The sequence below is a fragment of the Pan paniscus genome, chromosome X (assembly GCF_029289425.2).
Source record: "Pan paniscus chromosome X, NHGRI_mPanPan1-v2.0_pri, whole genome shotgun sequence".
NCBI lineage: Eukaryota > Metazoa > Chordata > Mammalia > Primates > Hominidae > Pan > Pan paniscus.
In genome coordinates this window covers 79,913,089-79,931,135 of record NC_073272.2, presented here as the reverse complement: position 1 = coordinate 79,931,135, position 18,047 = coordinate 79,913,089, and positions in this window count along the sequence as shown.

Below are 18,047 nucleotides of genomic sequence, written 5' to 3'. Positions count from 1 at the left end.
TGCTAATTCCTGTTGAAAGTGAGCAGAGAGGTTACATGCTTAACTAGCTCAGAGGTTTCCTGATCTAATAGAAAATCATTGGTAAGGAAAGGCCATCCATACAGCATCTCAAAAGGACTAAGACTTAATTTTGAAGGGGTATTTCTTATTTGTAGTAAGGCCGTGGGAAGAAGAGTGACCCAAGGCAGGTGAGTTTCTTGGGATAATTTTCTGAAGTGTCTCTTGATAATATCATTAGTTTTGTCTACCTTTCCTGAGGATTGGGGTCTCCAAGCACAATGGAGAAGATATTATATGCCTAGTGCTTTTGAGACCCCTTGTGTCTTTGAGGCCCATTGCCACTTTGTAGATACTTATATAGACCAAAGCAGGGAGTTATTTCATTAACTAATACTTTTACTACCTCAGAGGCTTTTTCTGTATGGCAGGAAAATGCTTCTTCTACCCAGTTAGTGAAGGTATCTAGCCATACCGGCAGGCATTGAATGCCTTTTGTCTTTGGCATATGGATGAAATCTATTTGCCAATCCTCACCTGGATAATTTTCTATTCTTTGAGTTTGAGAAGGAAGGAGCTGCCTGTTCAGAGGATTATTTTTAAGACAGACTTCAAAAGCATTAACAACTTGCTTGACTGTTTTTAGTAAATTCTCTGCTGAGAACAATCTCTCGGCACGTTAATAAGTTTTATCCTTTCCCAAGTGAAAGGCTTGGTGAAGGACTTTAAAGACTTTCCATTGGCTGGAGGCTAGCAAATGAAGTTTGCCAGCTTCTGACTGTAGCCATCCTGAGGGCTGAAATGTATACCGGCGAGAAGTGGCTCATTCTATTTCTGTAGGGAAGTACTGAGGTTTAATTTCTATTATGGAGCCTTCCCAGATTAAAGGAGTTTGAATTGTGTTGATGTCTGGAAGCTTCCTTGCTGCTGACTTAGCCGCCTGATCAGCTAATCTATTTATTTTGGCTACCTCATCTGTTCCCTTTTGATGTCCCCTACAGAAATGCATCATCACTATTTTTTCATGGAAGGAAAACTGAGGATAATAACCTGTTAATTTTGTGGTGATATTTTATAGGTGGTCCATTCATTGGTGGTAAGAAAATGCTTTTCCTTCCAAATGGCAGCATGAGCATGGAGAACCAAGAAAGCATACTTGGAGTCAGTGTAAATGTTAGCTGCCTTTCCTTTCCTTAAATCAGTTTGCTCTTGTAAGAGCTATTAGCTCAGCTAATTGAGTGCTTGTGCCTGGAGGGAGAAGAGACACTTTCATTGATGTCATATAGAGTGACTACTGTGTATCCTGCCTTATGGATACCTTGTTCTACGAAAGAGCTCCCATCTGTGAAGAGGGTCCAGTCTGGGTTCTCTAGGCATAGTTTCCCTGAGATCTTCCCAGGCTGCATACGTCTGTACTCTGACTTGTTCATAATTATGCTTATGTTCCCGTTTCCTCGGGGATGAAAGTGGCTAGATTTAGGAGAGAACAGCCTTTAATTAGATGTTGGAACCCTCTCACAGAGAGCCTGATATTTAAGGAGTTGGTATGTGTTAGACAAAGTCTTCACCTAGAGTGCAGTAGTCCTGCCATGTTATGTGAGGTGTAAACAGTCAAATCAATTCCCAGGGTTAATTTGGAGGCTTCTGGGACCAGCAGAGCCACTGAGGCGATGGCTTAGAGGCCAGCTGGCCATCCTTTAACCAGCAAATCAAATTTCTAACTTAGGTAACTCACTGGCTGTTGAGCTGGTCCTTGGGCCCGTGTTAAAACTCCCAAGACCATTCCCTTACTTTCTGATACATACAGAGCGAAGGCCTTCCCTACAGAAAGTTTGAGAGCTGGTGCCTTAAGCAAGGCTTATTTTAACTGATTGAAGACCTTTTGAGTTTCAGGTTCCCAGGTTAGACGATGAGCTTTAGCTCCCTGAGTTTCTTCTATGAGGTTATATAATGGACGGGATATTTCACGATACCCAGGTATGCATAGTCTACAAAATCCTGTAATGCCCCCAAATCCTCTTAGTTTCTTGAGGGTTTTGGAGACAGGGAAGAAGGAAATTGGCTTAATCTTCTCTTCCCCTAATGCTCTGGCCCCCTCAGACAGCACTAAGCCTATATAGTTCACTGAGGTTTTGCAGAGCTGGGCCTTCAGTTTTGAAACCTTGTATCTTCTGTTAGCTAAGAAGTTGAGAAGAGCTTAAGTTCCTTTCTGAGAATCTTCCTCAGTTGGAACACAGAGCAGATATCATCAATATACTGCAAGACCCTAACTTGAGGATGCTAACTTGAGGATGAGAGAGCTCAGAGAGATCTTTTGAAAGTACCTGTCCAAACAGATGAGGACTATCTCAACATCCCTGAGGCAGCACTGTCCATGTTAACTGGGTGGTCTGGCTGGAGGGATCTTTGAAAGCAAACAGGTCTTGAGAGTCAGGATGTAATGGTGTACAGAAAAAGGCAACCTTTATATCTAGAACTGTAAACCATTAACTCAAATAGAGTTAACAGGTTATAGGGATTAGGTACCACTGCATGAATTAGAACTACAGCTTCATTAATGAGGCAAAGGTCCTGAACTAGTCTCCATTCCCCATTGGGTTTCTGCACTCCTAATATTGGGGTGTTGCAGGAGCTACTATAGGGTTTGAGGAGGCCTTGCATCTTTGGTTTATTAGTAATGGCTTCTAGCCCTTTCCTAGCCTCTGGCCTTAGGGGATACTGTCTCTGATTAGGAAAAGAAGTTGGATCCTTAAGATAGATCTGGACTGCCTTAGTGGTTATAGCTCAAACTATTCTTCCTTGAGTTGCCCAAACTTCTGGATTAATGTTAGCTTCCATCAGGGGGAGACAAAGAGTTTGTTGTAGGGTTATATGGATGCTGACCCCCAAATGAACTAGAATATCTCTACCTAATAAAGGAGTGGGAATTTCAGGCATGATTAAAAAGACGTGTAAATAGTAGGTCCCCCCACCTGCAGCTAAGAGGTTGAGAAAAATATTAGGTTAGAGTTCTCCCTGAGATATCCCTTGTGGTCATGCTATGGTAAGAGGAGAGACTTAAATTAGGAGAAGAGAGACTGACTCCAGTATCCAGAAGGTGAGCTACCTTCTTTCCTTCAATTTCCAGAATTACCTGGGGCTCCTATGCTGTAATAACTGTCTGAGTCACTGGAGCCAGTGGTTTGAGCCCCAGGACCCATCAGTCCTGCTGAAACATCTGTGAGACTGGTTCTGAAGCCAGTGACCTCTATCTCTGGGGACAGACCCATTTCCAGTGGTCTCTGCCACAGGCTGGACAGGGTCAAGGTGGCTTTGTCTTGCTGCCTGGGCCTTCCTTGTTAAAATGCCATGACTTGCCACATCGATAACAGCTAGTGGATGCACCTCAGGGATCCTAGACTTTGCAAGCTTGCAATCCTGCTACTAGAGCCTCTCTTCTTGTATTTCCTCTCCTTTTCTTGGGCTTCCTCCTGATCCCTATTGTAAAAGACTGAAGTGGCTATTCTCAGGAGGTTCTCTAGGTTGCTATCTGGTCCTATAGATTGCTTCTGTAGTTTCCTTCTAATATCGGGAACAATCTGTGTAATGAACTTGTCTTTCAGAATGAGCTGTCTCTCAACTGAATCAGGGGATAAAGAGGTGTGTTTTATTAGTGCCTCTCTCATCCTTTCCATAAAGGCTGTGGGATTCTCTAAGCCACCACCACAGTGAGGTAACACATGCCTCAAACCCTAGAGACACTGTCACTCCTCATGAGCCTGTGCTTCAGACAGCAGATCCACAGGTGCACCACATCCACCAACACATCAGAAATTGGAGCAATGACAATTTCCACTGGGCTAATTCCACCCTAGGCCCCAGAGCCACAGTCCCTCTGCATGCACTGCACTCTAGAACATGGGTCTTCCACTACTTTGTGAGCGTCCATGTCTCTGACATTGGAGTCACTTTCACAGTTAGCTAGATCATGCCCAGGGCTCAAGAGAAATTATTGCTCTCATGATGTCTAAGTTCTAGACCTGAAGTCAACAGCTGCTCCATAAACACTGGCACATCAGACACTGGAGAAACTCCACTGCTGTGAAGCCACTTCTACAGTAGGCATGTCCACACTCTGGTCCCTGGAACAGCAGTAGTTATTCATAAACCTGTGCTACAGAGCCCAGATCTGCAGGTCCTCTGTATGTGCCTGCATTCTGCACGTTATTACTGACATAGCAGTGGTGGTGCCAGCACTCCAGGCACTAGTGGCACCAGAACGTTGGCCTACGGAGCTGTGGTTTTTCTATGTGTCCATACTTCAGACATCTGCACCATGAGCACTAGACATCAGACACCAGTGGTATCACCACCATAAATACACCAGCAAGAAGAAGATGGCACCAAGAAAGAACACCTCAGCCAAAACATCCACATGGGAGAAAAAGAGATTTAAAAACCCCCAGCAATCTTCAGCACTGTAGAACACAATAACAGCCCTCACTGCTCCTGCAGATACAGACAGCTGTGGCAACTGAGGTTCTCTGCAGTTTTTTGCCAATGTCAACTTTAGCGAACAGCGTTGCATGGAGACTTTGTCTTCACCCAAAGTGGTTGGTACCATTCAATCTGCTGAGGGCCCAAATAGAAGAAAGGTGAAAAGAAAGACAAACTTACTCATTCTCTTTTTTCTGAAGTTGGGGCACCTGTCTTCTCATGCCTTTGGACATCAAAACTCCAAGTTATCTAACCTTTGGACTTAGTGACTTGTGCCAGTAGTCATCCAAGCTCTGAGGTCTTCAATTTCAGACTGAAAGTTACACCATCAGCCCCACTGGTTCTCAGGCCTTCAGACTTGAAATGAATCATGCTTTTCTGTTTTTCCAACTTGCACACAGCATATGGTGGAACTTCTCAGCCTCCATAATCATGTGAACCAACACCCCTAATAAATTTGCTCTCATACATTTATCTCTATCTCTATATCTATCTATATCTAAGTGTATCTAGATCTATATACTTGCCTATATAGGCAAATATATAGATATAGTTATCCTATCAGTCATGTTACTCTGGAAAACCATGACTAATAGATGGACTTGTAAAAAGCTTTCCATCAAAAAGCAACAGAATACACAATGTTCTGTAGCACACATGAAACATTCTCCAGGACAGCCCACATGCTAAGCCAAAAAACAAGTCTTACCAAATTTAAGATTTATAATACAAGTAGTATTTGTGACCACATGTTATAAAAGCAGAAATGAACAGCAGAAAAGATTCTGAGAAATTTACAAACTATGGACATTGAACAACATGCTCCAGAACAATAAATAATCAAAAAAGAAATAAAATGGGAAATTTAAACAATATCTGGAGACAATAGTAAAAAAACCCAAAATATATGGGATATGATAAAAGCAGTTCTAAGAAGGAGGTTCAAAAAATAAATGCCTATATTACAGAAGAAGAAATATCCCAAATAAATCATCTAAAATTACACCTGAAGTAACAACAACAACAAAAACAAAAAACTAAGTCCAGTTAGTAGAAGAAAAAAAAGAAAGAAAGATCATTGCAGAAATAAATTAAATAAAAACTAAAAACTAAAAAAAAAAAAAGAAAAGATCAAAACAAAGTAAGAATTGGTGTTTTAAAAATACAGGGGACTTGGGCAAGACGGCCAAATAGGAACAGCTTCAGTCTGCAGCTCCCAGTGAGATCAATGCAGAAGATGGGTGATTTCTGCATTTCCAACTGAGGTACCCGGCTCATCTCACTGGGACAGGTTAGACGGTGCAGACCACAGAGGGCAAGCAGAAGGAGAGTGTTGTGTCACCTCACCTGGGAAGTGCAAGGGGTCAGAGAATCCCCTCCCCTAGCGGAAGGAAGCCATGAGGGACTGTGCCATGAGGAATGGTCCATTCCAGCCCAGATACTATGTTTTCCCAACAGTCTTCACAACTCACAGACCAGGAGATTCCTTTGGATGCCTACGCTACCAGGGCCCTGGGTTTCAAGCAAAAACTGGGTGGTCATTTGGGCAGGTACTGAGCTAGCTGCAGGAGTTTTTTCATAACTCAGTGATGTCTGGAACACCAGCAAGACAGAAACATTCACTCCTCTGGCAAGGGGGCTAAACCCAGGGAGCCAAGTGGTATAGCTCAGCAAATCCCACCCCCAAGAAGCCCAGCAAGCTAAGATCCACAGGCTTGAAATTCTCGCTGCCAGCACAGCAGTCTGAGTCAACCTGGGACACTCGAGCTTGGTGGGGAAAGGGGTGTCTGCCATTACTGAGGCTTGAGTAGGCGGTTTTCCCCTCACAGTGTAAACAAAGCTGCCGGGAAGTTCAAACCAGGTGGAGCCCACCACAGCTCTGCAAAGCCACTGTAGCCAGACTGCCTATCTAGAATTCTCCTCTCTGGACAGGGCATCTCTGAAAGAAAGGCAGGTGCCCCAGTCAGGGGCTTATAGATAAAACTCCCATCTCCCTGGGACAGAGCACCTGGGGGAAGGGATGGCTGTGGGCGTAGCTTCAGCAGACTGAAACATTCCTGCCTGCCAGCTCTGAAAAGAGGAACAGAACTGCCAGCACAGTGCTTGGGCTCTGCTAAGGGACAGACTGCCTCCTCAAGTGGGATACTGACCCCCATGCCCCCTGACTGGGAGACACCTCCCAACAAAGGTTGACAGACACCTCATACAGCAGAGCTCCAGCTGGCATCTGGTGGGTGTCCCCTGGGGACAAAGCTTCCAGAGTATGGAACAGGCAGCAACTTTTGCTGTTCTGCAGCCTCTGCTGGTGATAAGTCTAGAAAAACAGGGTCTGGAGTGGACCTCCAGCAAATTCCAGCAGACCTGCAGCAGAGGGACCTGATTGCTAGAAAGAAAACTAACAGAAAAAAATAGCATCAACATCAAAAGGACATCCACAAAATAATCCCATCTGACGGTCACAACATCAAAGACCAAAGGTAGATAAATTCATGAAGATGAAAAAAAATAGGCACAAAAAGGCTGAAAATTCCAAAAACCAGAACGCCTCTTCTCCTCCAAATGATGACAACTCCTCACCAGCAAAGGAACAAAACTGGATGGAGAATGAGTTTGATGAATTGACAGAGGTAGGCTTCAGAAGGTGGGTAATAACAAACTCCTTTGAGATAAGGAGCATGTTCTAATCCAATGCAAAAATGCTAAGAACCTTGAAAAAATGTTAGAGGAATTGCTAACTAGAATAACCAGTTTAGAGAAGAACATAAATGACCTGATGGAGCTGAAAAACACAGAAGGAGTACTTTGTGAAGCATACACAAGTATCAATAGCTGAATCTATCAAGTGGAAGAAAAGATATTAGAGATTGAATATCAACTTAATGAAATAAAGCGTGAAGACAAGATTAGAGAAAAAAGAATAAAAAGGGATGACCAAAGCCTCAAAGAACTATGGTACAATGTGAACAGACCAAACCTATGTTTGACTGGTGTACCTGAAAGTGATTGGGAGAATGGAACCGAGTTGGAAAACACACTTCAAGATATTATCCAGGAGAACTTCCCCAACTTAGCAAGACAGGCCAACATGCAAATTCAGGAAATACAAGAACACCACAAAAATACTCTTTGAGAAGAGTAATCTCAATACACATAATTGTCAGATTCACCGAGTTTGAAATGAAGGAAAAAAAACATTAAGCACAGCCAGAAAGAAAGGTTGAGTGACCAACAAAGAGAAGCCCATCAGACTAACAATGGATCTCTCTGAAGAAATCCTACAAGCCAGAAGAGAGTGGGGGGTCAATACTCAACATTCTTAAAGAAAGAATTTTCAACTCAGAATTTCATATCCAGCTATACTAAGCTTCATAAGCAAAAGAGAAATAAAATCCTTTACAGACAAGCAAATGCTGAGAGATTTTGTCACCACCAGGCCTGCCTTACAAGAGCTCCTGCAAAAAGCACTAAATATAGAAAAAAAAAACCAGTACCAGACACTGCAAAAACATACCAAATCGTAAAGACCACTGACACTATGAAGAAACTGCATCAACTAACAGGCAAAATAACCAGCTAGCATCATAATGATAGGATCAAATTCACACATAACAATATGAACCTTAAATGTAAATGGGCTAAATGCCCCAATTAAAAGACACAGACTGGAAAATTGGATAAAGAGTCAACACCCATCAGTGTGCTGTATTCAGGAGACACATCTCAGGTGCAAAGACACACATAGGCTCAAAATAAAGGGATGGAGGAATATTAACCAAACAAATGGAAAGCAATAAAAAAAGGGGTTGCAATCCTAGTCTCTGATAAGGCAGACTTTAAACCAACAAAGATCAAAAAAGACAAACAAGGGCATTACTTAATGGTAAAGGGATCAATGCAACAAGAAGAGCTAACTATCCTAAATATATATGCACCCGATATAGGAGCACCCAGATTCATAAAGCAAGTTTTTAGACACCTACAAAGAGACTTAGACTCCCACACAATAATAGTGGGAGATTTTAATGCCCAACTGTCAATATTAGACAGATCAATGAGAAAGAAAATTAACAAGGATATTCAGGACTTGAACTCAGCTCTGCACCTAGCCGACCTAGTAGACATCTACACAACTCTACCCCAAATCAGCAGAATATACATTCTTCTCAGCACCACATTGTACTTATTCTAAAATTGACCACATAATTGGAAGTAAAACACTCCTCAGCAAATGCAGAAGAATGGAAATCATAACAAACAGTCTCTCAGACCACAGTGCAATCAAATTAGAGTTCAGGATTAAGAAACTCACTGAAAACCACACAACTACATGGAAACTGAACAAGCTTCTCCTGGGTAAATAACAAAATTAAGGAAGAAATAAATACATTCTTTGAAACCAATGAGAACAAAGACACAACGTACAGGAATCTCTGGGACACAGCTAAAGCAGTGCTTAGAGGAAAATTTATAGCACGAAATACCCACAGGAGAGAGCAGGATGTGGGGTTCGTCCTGCAGACCCTGACCCAGCAACCGATGAAAGATGTACACTGACGCAGATATTTTATTTGTCAGTCCGGCTAAGGGGCTCTGCTGCTCGAGTCTGCAGCATCAGCCTTGATAAAGCTGGCCCTGTGGGCATTTATTCAGCACAGATTTAATGACAAAGGCTTTGAGTCAACACACCTGTGGGTAATTAATCTGGTCACCCTCCCCCACCAGAGCCATTCTGCCCATAAACGATCAAAGGTTGGTCTTAGGACCACATGAGTACACAAGCTATTTAGATAAACTTCTTTACATTCCATTGTATCTACTTTAAGCTATTAACTCAAGATAAGAGGATTAGGCTGCCTTCAGCCAAATCTTTTACTGAAGCTATGCAATCCCCCTGGCCTTTCAAGAAGGTTTGTGTCTATTTCCTATAACTATTTTTAAAATTTTTTCACTATACTTTTTCCCACCGCCCTGACTGAACTCCCACATATCCCCCTTTTCTGTTTTTTATTTATTTATTTATTTATTTATTTATTTATTTATTTATTTATTTATTTATTTTGCATCCAGCTTTATTGATTGAAGAGTACAGAGGTGTGCAGCAACAGGTCTGTCAGGCAAGGTGGTCACTGCTCTTATTCTGGCTTTGCAACCTAGAATTAACAAATAACATAAGACAAACATGAGTATGATCAACAACATTCTTTTCCAATCAAAGAGTGACCCCCAGGAGTGGGGGTCTATCCAGGAGAGAATATCTCGCACACCCTTCCATATTGCTGTTTGTTGGGTGTGTAGATCTATGGTGTGAAGGGATTCTAAAATTTTAGTTTTAAGTGGCCTTATGTCTGCTGTTAAATTGTCATGAAAGGTTCCCCAGAGGTGTTGTTTCCTCTCATCCCCACTATGTATTGATTGATTCCATAGTTGAGAAGTGACACAGATATGTTTATGCTCCCAGTTGCAGTGTAATTGCTGTTAGAATGCCAGTGCATCTTGTCACTCCCCTACATATTCCAAGGCAGCCTCGAGGGCTTGCAGACATGCAAGAATGTTTTGATCTATACCCTGCTGTAAGAGAAGTTCATTAGACACATTTCTGTCCAAATTATCTACAAAAGCAGTTGTTTGTACTGATTCAGTAATAGATGCTACAGCCACACTAGCAGTTGCTAGGATGACTATGGCTGAGACTATAAAGGCTATAAGTGTGCCTATGAATCTTTTGGTTCTGACCTAGGACAGAGCACATTCTAAGGTGGCAAAGGCAGAGGAACCTTGCCAATTGTGTGTCAAATTGACTGGTAGGAATGCCTCAGATTGTCTCCTCAATACCATGACACTAGTAATATTTAAATTAGATATATTGTAATTAGTGATACATGAGGTGAACCAAGCTTGTCCCTGCACCCAGGTCACAAACTCAGGGTTTTGTGGTGTAATAGAAATATTGGTTCCCATAAGGAAAAAATATGGATAGGTAGTGCAAATTAGGCACTAATCAGTGTGATTATCAATAAAGGTTATAGTATAGTTGTGACTGAAATTATGATATGCCCCATGCCAGGTGTCAAGGGAGGTGCTAAGATGTCCCAGGCACCATAAAGTGTCTTGGGGTGGCATGGATTTTCCTTGGAGTCTGGGATATCTCATCCCCTCATTGGTCCAAATCATAGGGGAATGAGATGTGGCTGCGAAACTGTGATTGATGCCATGATGGATGAGGACATCAGTAAGGCTGCCTAAGATATTATAATTACCTAACTTGAGGCTACAGGCTTGCCCCCCATGACAGACCTCCCAGCTACAGTGGAATCCATTACTTCCCCAGCTTTGTTCTTTAGCACAGGAAGGAATGTTTGGGAAAGTGGCATTTATCGCATTGCCCGGTTTGAGGCTACCTGCAGCTAAGACTGTTAAGGCATTTCCTTTGCCATAATGTAGCCTTAATTGTGTTTGGGCAGGTACACAGTAAGAGCTAGGACTTTATAACTTACACACAGTGGGAGAATAGTAGAGTGATATGTAGTGTTACCTGGCACCTTAGTCCATTGTGTGCCATTAATGAGGAACCCCACTGGGGGTAAATCTATCCCTCCTAGCCAAGTAGTTACGTTATTAATGGCAGGGAAGGGGGTGTCTGGCCAGGTGACAGGGTGAAAGAAAGGCGGATCTAAGATACGAGCTCAATAGAGTGTAGCAGGTACAGGTTGCAGACAAAGTGAGAGCATAAGAAGGATCAATACCCTATGCAAGTTGCAATGTACAACAGAGAGCATAGCAAGGAACACATTATCCGGAGTGAATGGTGTCTGTGTCTGGAGCAGAATTCGTTCAGCCTCCTGAGTTGTCTTCTTCAGCATCCCCCAGGTAATGTCCAGGACTCGTGTCGTTCGAGGAAGCTGCATCATCCGGGGCTGCGAGTCCTGTAGGGCAGTTCCTTCATTTCTGGTACCAGGTTGGGTCCTAGCCATGCCATAGTATGGTTTGATGCATCATGCTGGAATCCAAAGAGGACCTGAGGGGGTGTGAACACAAGAATATCCTCTTCCCCACGTTAACAATTCATTTGGACCACACCCTGCGTTACTGTTTACATCTTTCCATAAAACTGCAAACCTGCAAGTGCTTTTCTACAGCTGATTGAGATTTATCATCTAAATTTAAAAAATTAAGGGTAATAAGGCTTGTGCTGGTAGTGTTGCAGGGTCCTTACTCATACTCCCCCTTGTTTTTTGTGCATATTTTTGAAGAGTGAAATGGACACGTTCTACTATAGCTGTCCTCGGGGTTTATATGGAATGCCTGTGGAATACTGGATATTCCACGTGTGACAAAATTGTTGAAATTGTGAGAGGCACAAGCTGGACCATTATCAGTTTTAATTTTTGTGGGCTTCCCCATAAATGCAAAAGTTATAAGAAGATGTTTAATGACATATCGAGTGGACTCTTCAGGAAGTGCATGTGCACTAATTAGATGAGTGGTGGTATCAACGAATACATGCATGTATCTAACTTTTCCAAATTCAGGGATGTGTGTAACATCTGTTTGCCATAAATAATTAGGTCCTAGTCCTCCAGGGTTAACAGCTGTTGAAGGAAGGTACATGCCTGTGAGCTGGCAATCTGGACATCGCAGGATAATTTGTTTAGCTAGTCTTTGGGTAAGTTGAAATTGTTTAGATAATTTTCTCCAGTTTTGGTGGAAGAATTGATGCGATTGGGTGGCTTGGTCAAGCCATTGTTGGTTGGAATGTATGTTAGTTTAGCCATTGTGGAAAGCAGTTTAGAGATTTCTTAAGGGACTTAACACAGAACTACCATTTGACCCAGCAGTCTCATTACTGGATTTATACCCAAAGGAATATAAATTATTCTACCATAAAGACACATGCATGCTTATGTACACTGCAGCACTAGTCACAATAGTAAAGACATGGAATCAACCTAGATGCCCATCAGTGGTGGACTTGATATAAAAAATATGGTACACATATGTGATGGAATATCACACAGCCATAAAAAAGAATGATATCATGTCCTTTGAGACAAAATAGATGGAGCTGAAGGCTATAATCATTTTTTAATTTTTTTTAAATTATACTTTAAGTCCTGGGATACAAGTGCAGAGTGTGCACGTTTGTTACATAGGTATACACATGCTATGGTGGTTTGCTGCACCCATCGACCTGTCATCTACATTAGGTATTTCTCCTAATGCTATCCCTCCCCTAGCCCCCCACCCCCCAACAGGCCCTGCTGTGTGATGTTCCCCTCCCTGTGAACATGTGTTCTCATTTTTCAACTCCCACTTATGAGTGAGAACACATGGTGTTTGGTTTTCTGTTCTTGCGTTAGTTTGCTGAGAATGATGGCTTCCAGCTTCATTCATGTCCCTGCAAAGGACATGAACTCATCCTTTTTTATGGCTGCATAGTATTCCATGGTGTATATGTGCCACATTTTCTTTATCCAGTCTATCATTGATGGGAATTTAGGTTGGTTCCAAGTCTTTGTTATTGTGAACAGTGCTGCAATAAGCATACGTGTGTATGTGTCTTCATAGTAGAATGATTTATAATCTTTTGGCTATATACCCAGTAATGGGATTGCTGGGTCAAATTGTATTTCTGGTTCTAGATCCTTGAGGAATTGCCACACTGTCTTCCACAATGGTTGATCTAATTTACACTTCCACCAACAGCGGAAAAGTGTTGCTATTTCTCCACATCCTCTCCAGCATCTGTTGTTTCCTGACTTTTTAATGATTGCCATTCTAACTGGTGTGAGATGGTATCTCATTGTGGTTTTGATTTGCATTTCTCTAATGACCAGTGATGATGAGCTTTTTTTCATATGTTTCTTGGCTACATAAATGTCTTCTTTTGAGAAGTGTCTGTTCATATACTTCACCCAGTTTTTGATGGAGTGGGTTTTTTTTTTTTTTGGAAATTTGTTTAAGTTCTTTGCAGATTCTGGATATTAGCTCTTTGTCAGATGAATAGATTGCAAAAAGTTTCTCCTATTCTGTAGGTTTCCTGTTCATTCTAATAATAGTTTCTTTTGCTGTGCAGAAGCTCTTTAGTTTAATTAGATCCCATTAGTCAATTTTGGCTTTTGTTGCCATTGCTTTTGGTGTTTTAGTAACGAAGTCTTTGCCTATGACTATGTCCTGAATCATATTGCCTCGGTTTTCTTTTGGGTTTTTATGGTTTTAGGTCTTATGTTTAAGTCTTAAATCCATCTAGAGTTAATTTTCATATACCATGTAAGAAAGGGGCCCAGTTTCAATTTTCTGCATATGGCTGTCCAGTTGTCCCAAAAACATCTATTAAATAGGGAATCCTTTCTCTATTGCTGTTTTTTTTTTTTCAGGCTTGTCAAATATCAGGTGGTTGTAAATGTGTGGTGTTATTTCTGAGGCCTCTGTTCTGTTCCATTGGTATATATATCTGCTTTGGTACCAGTACCATGCTGGTTTGGATACTGTAGCCTGTAGTATAGTTTGAAGTCAGGTAGCGTGATGCTTCCAGCTTTGTTCTTTTTGTTTAGGATTGTCTTGGCTATGTGGGCTCTTTTTTGGTTCCATATGAAATTTAAAGTAGTTTTATATAATTCTGTGAAGAAAGTCAATGGTAGCTTGATGGGGATATCCTTGAATCTATAAATTACTTTGGGCAGTATGGCCATTTTCACGATATTGATTCTTCCTATCCATGAGCATGGAATGTTTTTCCATTTGTTTGTGTCCTCTCTCATTTCCTTGAATAGTGGTTTGTAGTTCTCCTTAAAGAGTCCTTCGCATCCCTTGTAAGTTGTATTCCTAGGTATTTTATTCTCTTGGTAACAATTGTGAATGGGAGTTCACTCATGATTTGACTCTCTGTTTGTCTATTATTGGTGTATAGGAATGCTTATGATTTTTGCACACTGATTTTGTATCCTGAGACTTTGCTGCTCTTGTTTATCAGCTTAAGGAGAGTTTGGGCTGAGATGGTGGAGTTTTCTAAATATACAATCAAGTCATCTGAAAACAATTTGTCTTCCTCTTTTTCTATTTGAATACCCCTTATTTCTTTCTCTTGCCTAACTGTCCTGGCAATAACTTCCAATACTATGTTGAATAGGAGTGGTGAGAGAGGGAATCCTTGTCTTGTGCTGGTTTTAAAGGGAATGCTTCCAGTTTTTGCCCATTCAGTATGATATTGGCTGTGGGTTTGTAATAAATAGCTTATTATATGAGATACGTTCCATCAATACCTAATTTATTGAGAGTTTTTAACATGAAGGAGTGTTGAATTTTGTTGAAGGCCTTTTCTGCATCTATTGAGATAATCATGTGGTTTTTGTCACTGGTTCTGTTTATGTGATGGATTATGTTTATTGATTTGCATATGTTGAACCAGCCTTGCATCCCAGGGTTGAAGCTGACTTGATCATGGTGGATAAGCTTTTTGATCTGCTGCTGGATTCTGTTTGCCAGTAGTTTATTGAAAATATTTGCACTGATGTTCATCAGGGATATTGGCCTGAATATTTTTGTTTGTTTGTTTGTGTCTCTGCCAGGTTTTGGTATCAGGATAATGCTGGCCTCATAAAATGAGTTAGGGAGGATTCCCTCTTTTTCTATTGTTTGGAATATTTTCAGAAGGAATGGTACCAACTCCTCTCTGTAACTCTGGTAGAACTCAGCTGTGAATCTGTGTGGTCCTGGGAATTTTTTGATTGTTAGGCTATGAATTATTGCCTCAATTTCAGAACTTGTTATTGGTCTATTCAGGGATTCAACTTCTTCCTGGTTTAGACTTGGGACCGTGTATGTATCCAGGAATTTAGACTTGGGACCATGTATGTGTCCAGGAATTTATTCTTCTAGATTTTCTAGTTTATTTACGTAGAGGTGTTTATAGTATTCTCTGATGGTAGTTTTTATTTCTATGGGATCAGTGGTGATATCCCTTTTATGATTTTTTTATTGTGTCTATTTGATTCTTCTCTCTTTTCTTTTTTATTAGTCTGGCTAGTGGTCTATCTATTTTGTTGATATTTTAAAAAAACACCTCCCAGATTCATTGATTTTTTGAAGGCGTTTTCGTGTCTGTATCTTCTTCAGTTCTGTTCTGATCTTAGTTATTTTTTGTCTTCTGTAGCTTCTGAATTTGTTTGTTCCTGCTTCTCTAGTTCTTTTAATTGTGATATTAGGGTGTCAATTTAGATCTTTCCTGCTTTCTCTTGTGGACATTTAGTGCTATAAATTTCCCTCTAAATACTGCTTTAGCTGTGTACCAGAGATTCTCATACATTGTGTCTTTGTTCTCATTAGTTTCAAAGAACTTATTTATTTCTGCCTTAATTTCGTTATTTTCCCAGTAGTCATTCAGAAGCAGGTTGTTCAGTTTCCATGTAGTTGTGTGGTTTCGAGTGAGTTTCTTAATCCTAAGTTCTAGTTTGATTGCACCATGGTCTGAGAGACTGTTTGTTATGATTTCCATTTTTTGCTTTTGCTGAGGAGTGTTTTACTTCCAATTATGTAGTAAATTTTATAATAACTGTGATGTGGTGCTGAGAAGAATGTATATTCTGTTGATTTGACATGGAACGTTCTGTAGATGTTTATTAGTTCTGCTTGGTCCAGAGCTGGGTTCAAGTCCTGAATATTCTTGTTAATTTTTGTATCGATCTGCCTAATATTGATAATGAGGTGTTAAAATCTCCCACTATTATTGTGTGGGAGTCTAAGTCTCTTTGTAGGTCTCTAAGAACTTGCTTTATGAATCTGGGTGTTCCTGTATTGGGTACATATATATTTAGGAAAGTTAGCTCTTCTTGCTGAATTGATCCCTTTACCATTATTTAATGGCCTTCTTTGTCTCTTTTGATTTTTGTTGGTTTAAAGTCTGTTTTTTCAGAGACTAGGATTGAAATGCCTACTAGTTTTTGCTTTCCATTTGTTTGGTTAATATTCCTCCATCCCTTTATTTTGAGCCTATGTGTGTCTTTGCATGTGAGATGGGTCTCCTGAATACAGCACACTGATGGTTGTTGACTCTTTATCCAATTTTCCAGTCTGTGTCTTTTAATTGGGGCATTTAGCCCATTTACATTTAAGGTTCATATTGTTATGTGTGAATTTGATCCTGTCATTATGATGCTAGCTGTTTATTTTGCCCATTAGTTGATGCAGTTTCTTCATAGTGTCAATGGTCTTTACAATTTGGTATGTTTTTGCAGTGGCTGGTACCAGTTGTTCCTTTCCATGTTTAGTGCTTCCTTCAGGAGCTCTTATAAGGCAGGCCTGGTGGTGACAAAAATTTCTCAGCATTTGCTTGTCTGTAAAGGATTTTATTTCTCCTTCACTTATGAAACTTAGTGTGGCTGGATATGAAATTCTGGGTTGAAAATTCTTCTTTGTAAGAATGTTGAATATTGGCTCTCACTCTTTTCTGGCTTGTTGGGTTTCTGCAGAGAGATCTGCTGTTAGTCTGAGGGGCTTCCCTTTATGGATAACCCAACCTTTCTCTCTGGCTGCCCTTAACATTTTTCCCTTCATTTCAACCTCGGTGAATCTGATAATTATGCGTCTTGGTGTTGCTCTTCTCAAGGAGTAGGTGAATCTGATGATTATGTGTCTTGGTGTTGCTCTTTTTGAGGAGTATCTTTGTGGTGTTCTCTGTATTTCCTGAATTTGAATGTTGGGCTTGTCTTGCTAGATTGGGGAAGTTCTCCTGGATAATATCCGGAAGAGTGTTTTCCAACTTGGTTCCATTCTCCCCATCACTTTCAGGTACACCAATCAAATGTAGGTTTGGTGTTTTCACATAGTCCCATATTTCTTTGAGGCTTTGTTTGTTCCTTTTTATTCTTTTTTCTCTAATCTTGTCTTCATGCTTTATTTCATCAAGTTGTTCTTCAATCTCTGATATCCTTTCTTCCACTTGATTGATTTGGCTATTGATACTTGTGTATGCTTCACGAACTTCTCATGCTGTGTTTTCAGCTCCATCAGATGATTTATATTCTTCTCTAAAGTGGTTATTCTAGTTAGCAATTTCTCTAACCTTTTTTCAATGTTATTAGCTTCCTTGCATTTCGTTAGAAAATGCTCCTTTAGCGTGAAGGAGTTTGTTATTACCCACTTTCTGAAGCCTACTTCTGTCAAGTCCTTAAACTCATTCTCTGTCCAGTTTTGTTCCCTTGCTGGCGAGGAGTTGTGATCCTTTGGAGGAGAAGAGGTATTCTGGTTTTTGCAATTTTACGCTTTTTTGCACTGGTTTCTCGCCACTTTTGTGGAATTATCTACCTTTGGTCTTTCATGTTGGTGACCTTTGGATGGGGTTTTGGTATGGACATTCTTTTTGTTGATGATCATACTATTCCTTTCTGTTTGTTATTGTCCTACTAACGGTCAGGCCTGTCTGCTGCCCGTCTACTGAATTTTGCTGGAGGTCCACTCCAGATCCTGTTTGCCTGGGTATCACCAGCAGAGGCTGTAGAATAGCAAAGATTACTGCCTGTTCCTTCCTCTCAAAGCTTCATCTCAGAGGGGCATCCACCAGATGCCAGCCAGAGCTCTCC